Genomic DNA, 7,437 nt, shown 5'->3' on the forward strand with positions numbered 1-7,437 from the left:
CCCCCCCCCCCCACCCCCCCCCCCCCCCACCCCCCCCCCCCCCCACCCCCCCCCCCCCCCACCCCCCCCCCCCCCCACCCCCCCCCCCCCCCACCCCCCCCCCCCCCCACCCCCCCCCCCCCCCACCCCCCCCCCCCACCACCCCCCCCCCCCCCCAGGCAGGGGCTGATGGGAATCGTAGTCCATAACATCTGGAGTGCCAAAGGTTCGCCACCATGGGGCTAGATGCTTGGTTCTTGTTTTAAACAAGGAAAGCTCAAATAGGGTTGAATCTATTCATTTATTGGAAACCCTTAAGCCATTTTTATCAGCTAGTGAGGTACATAAAGTGTTAGGAGTTGTTGTAATTGACGTTGCTTTATGCCTTTTGTACTGATATGCTATTGTTATTTACTATGTTGTCTCGTGATACATAAAAAAGAGTGAAAAGTTCACTAAAGGGTCATTTCAAGTTAGCAGAAGGTTTGCCAAACCCAGAGGACGGAGACAGTCAGTCTAGGGGCAAAAGTAGCAAAGACTGACCTTTAACATGATTGGTGAATTTAACTGTAATTCTAGAGGCTGTTGCATGGACGGAGAAAGGTATCCCTGATGTATGTATTGTATATGCTACACTGAGTAGAGTCTGAGTTAAGTTCTGTATATGTTGAACTTTGTTATAGCTGAAGAGTTCTGTATAGTATTATAGTCTTGTATAGAATAGACTTGTGTAACCTTGCAACTGCAAAAGTAAAAACCTTCCTATGGAAAGAAAATCTTGCGCGGAGAGTATTCTTTTCCAAGTGTGATAGAAGGTTGCAGTGTGTGCAAGAAGACGTAAGACCTTCTCATCTTACCAGAGCAGCTCCGCTTTAAACTCTGCTGATATGTTGTACACCGCCCTGAGCCCTTCGGGGAGGGCGGTATATAAATTAAAAGTCAAATTAAAAAAAAAGATTTTACATGCAAAGATTTCTGTGATCAACACAAGTCCAATACCTTTCCTTTCCTGCCTTCTTCTGTCCTATGTTTTGCTCACCCCACCGGGCTTCTTAATATTCTTCTCATATTTAGAACAGGGGATTGGCCACCTCCTCTCTTCCTTCCAAGTCCCCACCCTCTTAAGAATATACAACAGCCCTGTGAGATCAGACCTGGAGTCCATCTAGTCCAGCATCCTGTCTAGAAATTGCCAACCAATTTCTTCGGAGGGCCAACAACACGGCATAGAAGCCGAGCATAAAAGTTTCCTCAAGAGAAGGGAGTGTTGGAGAATGCTTCTTTCTGCCCTAGAGTGAAACCTGGGAGTGGGACCATCGTCTTAGCTGAACCTGGCTGTGGAATCAAAAGGAATCAAGCTGCTCCAAACCAGATTTCTTCTTCTAAGATTCATCATATGTGGATTTATGAAAAAAAAAGTTACCTCATTTTGGAGAAAACAAAAAATGTATAAAAATTGGCTGCTGATGGACTTAAAGAACTAAAGACCTGAGGAACTGTGAGTCTCTTTTTAAAAAATTTAAAACAAGCAAAGGACCTACATAATCATCATCATCATCATCATCATCCTCCTCCTCCTCCTCATACTCATCATCATCATACAAAGCCTAGAGGCAAAAGAACTCTGGAAGGTTTACTTAATTTGACTTAAACTTAAAAGTAGAGAGATTAAAATAAGAAGATAAATGCTTACTGAAACTTACAAGAACTGAAGGATTTGATTGGCCGGCAGATCAAAATATTTATGTAAGAAAGAGTTAAGAACTGCAAGAGACTGAGCAGAGACAGGAATGCAGGATCTAGTGTTCTTCACATCATAAATCTGAGTCACTTTAAGAAAGGAGGGGGAAGAGTACTTCTCTGACCTTAAGACGTCAAACTGACAACAAGAAGATAGAAACACACAAAGTGTCTGTGACCAGGGGAAAGACTGTGGGAGAAACAAATTTTAGTTATGAGAAAGTGCTGTTTGTGAGTTTTAAATGATGGCCAATAAACATGACCCCACCAAAGGAAAAAAACAGGAGGGACTCTGTAAGTCACGTAGTGGGGAAGGAGGGGAGAGGGGCAAAATCCTGATAAAATAAACAATGCAGATTTAATGAAGATGTTTAATAAACTGCATGACTTCTTAGAAGCAAACACAGCAACCCTCACAGAAATAAACAAGAAAGTAAATGTAATCGATACCACCACCAAGAATCTTGCAGAGGATGTAAGAGGAATTACGAACAGATTAGATGAGTTGGACCAAAAGGTTTCACATTTGGAAGAGGAGAATCATATTGCTATGCTGGAATACAGGCAAAGAGAAAATTCTTTACGTCTTAGAATAGATCAATCCCAGAAGTGGAAAGACAGGATATTAAACAGTTAAATACCATAAAATTGGCCCAGCTAGTGGATGTAAAACCTGAGTTAATGGAAGGGGAAATAGACAAAGCCTTTCGCATAAATTCAACTTAGGCCACACGAAAGAAGTTACCAAGAGACTGCATTGTTCAGTTCAACTCTATCAGGGATAGGATAATACAGGCCCACCTTGCAAACAACTTGATCATAGAGGGGACAAAGATCATAATTCTAAAAGAGGTCCCACCTAGACTCCTGAGAAAGAGAAGAGAATACAGGCACTTGACTGAGCTACTGAAAAAGGCGGGCATTTAAATAGGAATTACCAGAAGAAGCCTTTGAGTTCCAGTATTTTGGGACAGGAAGAAAAAGTTATGTGTCAACCCCCGCCTTCTCCCGTATAATTTTATAAACCTCTATCTTGTCCTCCCTCCGCGATCTCTTGTCTAAACCAAAAAGTCTTAGGCCCATCCAGCCTTTCCTCATAGGAAAGGAGCTCCAAACTTTTTATAGCTTTAGCCACCCTCTACTATTCCCAACTCTGCAATTCTCTTTCTGAGACATGGTGACCAGAACTGGGCACAGTATTCCGCACCATAGATTTATAGAGGCATTATAATATTGTTCTATTTCTAGCCTCTTTCCTAATAATTCCTTGGACACAGTATTCCGCACCATAGATTTATAGAGAGGCATCATAATATTGTTCTATTTCTAGCCTCTTTCCTAATAATCCCCAGCACAGTTTGCCTTTTTCACTACTGCGGCACACTGGAGTGACACTTTAATTGAACTCTCCGCTATAACCCCAAGATCTTTTCCCCTCTTAATCACAACAAGTTCAGACCCTATTAGCACACAGCTGAGGCTGGGGCACACTTTTTGACACGGCGTGCACTGCTTACCTACAGTGACCTTCATTTGCCACCTTGTTGCCAACTCACCCAACTTGTACAGATCTTCCCTTCTGCCCAGTCCTGCCTGCCACACTTCTGCCTGCTCCTCCTTCACCAGCCAACTCTCCCTGTGCCCCGTCAACCTTCAGCCAGCCACAAAAAACAGTCCCCCATCAGTTTGCGCTCTAGCCTGCTCCCTTAACTGCCTGCTCTGGCCATTTGGATTTGCAAGAACAAAACCCTCTTCCCCGTGAGGTCCTTACGTTGATCCACACATCTGTGACCTCCTCATAGATGATGAAGGGCTGGACATTTTCAGGCACAGCTCTGGCGTATTCCAGGCGCTGCTCCTCACTTTCCGGGACAGGGATGAAGATCGCTGGTGGGAAGAGGACGAGCTGGAGCTGCTGTTGAGGTCTGTCCAGGAACATGGCCCAGGCGCTGAGTGAAATGGGGCAGGGAAAGAGAGACAGAGAGCAGGTGTAACTGAGGCTACGGGAACAGAAGCTGAACCAAAAAAGTATTTCCAGAGGGGCAGTCGCATTAGCTGGTCCCAGGAAAAATAAAACAGGAGCCTGATGGCATCTTCCTTCCTTCCTTTAGCAATTCAACAACCGCTTTGGGACAGGAACCAATCTTACAAATATGCATCGAAACCACCACTGCCAGAGGTTCAGCCATGCCAAAAGGAATACCAGGATCAGTATCAGTGAGCAGGAAATGCACAGACGCAAGATAAAACTGGCTATTTCCACAGATCTCTGAAAGGGGCAATCAACACCCAGTCTCAAGGGGGCAATCAACATCCAGTCAGAGAAAACATAGGATGAAGCTGGAGTTGATGAAAGCACAACAATGTGGGCAATGTAAAGGATCTAGACAGCAACAAGTACACTATGCCTAATGGCCAAAATCCAAAACAATTAAGTACACAATACAGGTGATTTTAATGTAGAAAAGTGCAAAGTGTAGAGCCGAGACAGAACAACAACGTACTAAAAAAGCACTTCAATCCTCTATTCTGATGAACAAGATAGATGCAGTCAACAGGCAGTTAATGCCTACTGACTGCCAAGAAAAGAGACCACTTTGAGGAAGCTATAAACTCGGACTGCGAGCTTACCTTATTTATCCTCTATCTTGATACTTGGAACTTCAAATGGACAATATACAACTATATAGAAATTAAATAATATTAGGTATTGTTCACAGGAATGGAGGATTGTCTCTCAAGTGTTTGTTCTGTTCTCTGTGTTGTTCTTCTATGCTGCCGCTGCACTTGGCACCTTTCTACATTAAAATCACTTGCACTGATTACTTAATTGTTTTGGATTTTGGACAGTGGGCACAGTGTAATAGCTGTTGTCCAGATGAATATGCAGTTGCCCTAGACCAGGGGTAGGGAACCTGCGGCTCTCCAGATGTTCAGGAACTACAATTCCCATCAGCCTCTGTCAGCATGGCCAATTGACCCACACGCAAGTAATCAGTCCGAGTAGGGTGCTCCTGGCAGTAGCAAAACCAAAAGCATTTAGCCTAAAGAAAAGCCTGCAATATTTCAGGGCAGCTGATGAAAGTGAGAGGGAACAATGAAGATGATGAAAATAAGGACAGCTGCAACGCCCAAAAACAGTGTCCTCAGGGGCACCAAGGCACCCACAATCACCTTTTCTAGCACCCACCAAGTGTTTTTAGAAAGTGGGAGGGGAAGGGGAGTTTCCCCCAACAGAGCTCCTGACTGGCTTTGCAGGTTTTTTTAAAAAGTAGCTTTGGTAGCAGCTAGAGTAGTGATGGCGAACTTATGGCACTCCAGATGTTCATGGACTACAATTCCCATCAGCCCTTGCCCAATCGGCCATGCTGGCAAGGGCTGATGGGAATTGTAGTTCATGAACATCTGGAGTGTCATAGGTTCGCTGCCACGGAGCTAGAGGCTCAGCAGAAGAGTGTGCCTGAAGATAAGCGGAGAAAGCCGTTTTGTGGCTGTACCCACTAGGCTGTGTCAGAATTGCAAGGGGTTTGCAGGCTCAAAAAACTTGGGGACCACTGGTGAAGAGCACAATGCGTGAACCATGCCAAGAGGTGTCAGACGGTCCAGTGCCTCCGGTGCCCTAAGGACAGTTCATCAGCCTTGTAGCACCTTACATACCAGTTTTGAGGAATAAGCTTTCATACGGGGTGTTCAGCTCTGGCCCTCCAGATGTTCATGGACTACAATTCCCAGCTGGCAGGGGCTGATGGGAATCGTAGTCCAAGAATATTTGGAAGGCCAGAGTAGGACATTCCTGGTCTAGAGCCCACTTCTTCAGACATTATGAGCAGATCCCTTCATGATGTAGGACACTTTACTTAGGGATATGAGGCCACCGCACAGTAGGGTCAAAGAAATACAAGAGGCAGGAAATCCCAGGTGAAAGGCAACGATGCAAAATTCAAACACAAACAAGGCCAAATCACTGGTTCTACTGATCTACGTAATACCTGCAGCAGGTGGGGAGTCGCCGGTTTTGCTAAAATAGCTTATCAGCTATTCTGAGTGTGCTGGCACTTGACTTTGCCCCCAAAACATAAGATTAGAACCAGTCGACTGGCAGTCGCTGGCATCTGACTGCCGACGGTGCACAATTGCACAAGACAGGGCCCCAGACTGGGCAAGGCGAGAAGAGAGACATGTAGCTGAGACAGAGAGGGTGAACAGTGCTTGGGTACAGCGGTCAAGACAGAAAAAAACGGGGTGTAAGAGGGGGAGGAGGCAGCTACCGGGAGTGAGGGAAGGGATTTTGGAGAACAGACAAGAAAATCAATAAGAGAGGCAAGCAGAGAGAAAGGAAGATGAAGTCGATGGTTCAGAAGAGGACAGGGGAAAGGGAGTACGAGGGGGGAGGGGGGAATGTAATCCTGGTACTCAGAGAATGGCTGAGACTGAACAGGGAGGTAAAGGAGAGTTTCATAACCCTAATTAGACTTGGGCAGGCAAGCCTAATCTCAGATGCTAAGTGGGGTAGAGCATGTCTATTTTTGGATGGGATCCCCAAGGAATACCAGCCTTGTGATGTAGAGCAGTGGTTCTCAACCTTCCTAATGCCGTGACCCTTTAATACAGTTCCTCATGTTATGGTGACCCCCAACCCTAACATTTATTCATTTTACACATGGAGAACACTGATGCAGAGAGTCTTAGGTGACCCCTGTGAAAGGGTCGTTCGACCCCCAAAGGGGTCCCGACCCCCAGGTTGAGAACCACTGATGTAAAGGAAGGAAATGGCAAACGACCTCTGAACGCCCATCATCATCATCATCATCATCATCATCATCATCATCATCATCATCATCATCATCTAGACCACCCTACCCCCGAAGGGCTCAGGGCGGTGTATAATAAAACCAACAACAATAAAGCATAATACAACAATATAAATCAAAAGTGCATTAAAATCCATTAAAACAGTAGCAACATCATAATTCAAATAAACCATATTAGGAATAGCGTCCAAATCCCAAACTCTACCTCCTGCCCCCATGATTTGATTTGACAATCCTAAGAGGTTGCTAAAATCAGACTGTAACTTGATAACAATCATCATCATCATCATCATCATCATCATCATCATCAGACTTAGGTAATGGAAGCCACAGTTGAATGCATCTTCAAATGCCTTAACAAAGCCTCAAGTCACAGCTGATTTGCAGCGACCTTGTAAGAGATGTTCAGAGGTGGTTTGCCACTGCCTGCCTCTGGGCAGCGACCCTGGACTTCCTTGGTGGTCTCCTATCCAATATGAACCAGGGCCAACCCTGCTGAGATTTTGAGGTTTGACTGGAGAACACTATGCCTGGGCAATAAAACTTGTAGGTGAGCTAGAAAGAACCCATCTTCCTTCTTGAGCCATCACTCCATCTGTCCTGACAGGAAATCCAAGCGTTAGTTCAAGTGCAGGGAAACAGCAGCAGACGGTAGTGAATGACAACTTCTTCATCCCAATTCTGTGGTTTCATGCTAGAGTTATCCCTTGAAAGTTCTCTTCTGAAGAATGGCAACTTTCCAAACTGCAGAATACCAAAATTTACTGTGTGGTTGGCCAATGGCCATACAGTATTGTGGTATTCTATAGTTCATAACATTGCCCATATACTATATTACAGCATTAACTTTCCAATCTGTTAACAGCATCCAAGGAAATGGAAATGTTCCCTCACTGCCACTCCACAG

Source organism: Sphaerodactylus townsendi, linkage group LG05 (assembly GCF_021028975.2).
Source record: "Sphaerodactylus townsendi isolate TG3544 linkage group LG05, MPM_Stown_v2.3, whole genome shotgun sequence".
Taxonomy (NCBI): domain Eukaryota; kingdom Metazoa; phylum Chordata; class Lepidosauria; order Squamata; family Sphaerodactylidae; genus Sphaerodactylus; species Sphaerodactylus townsendi.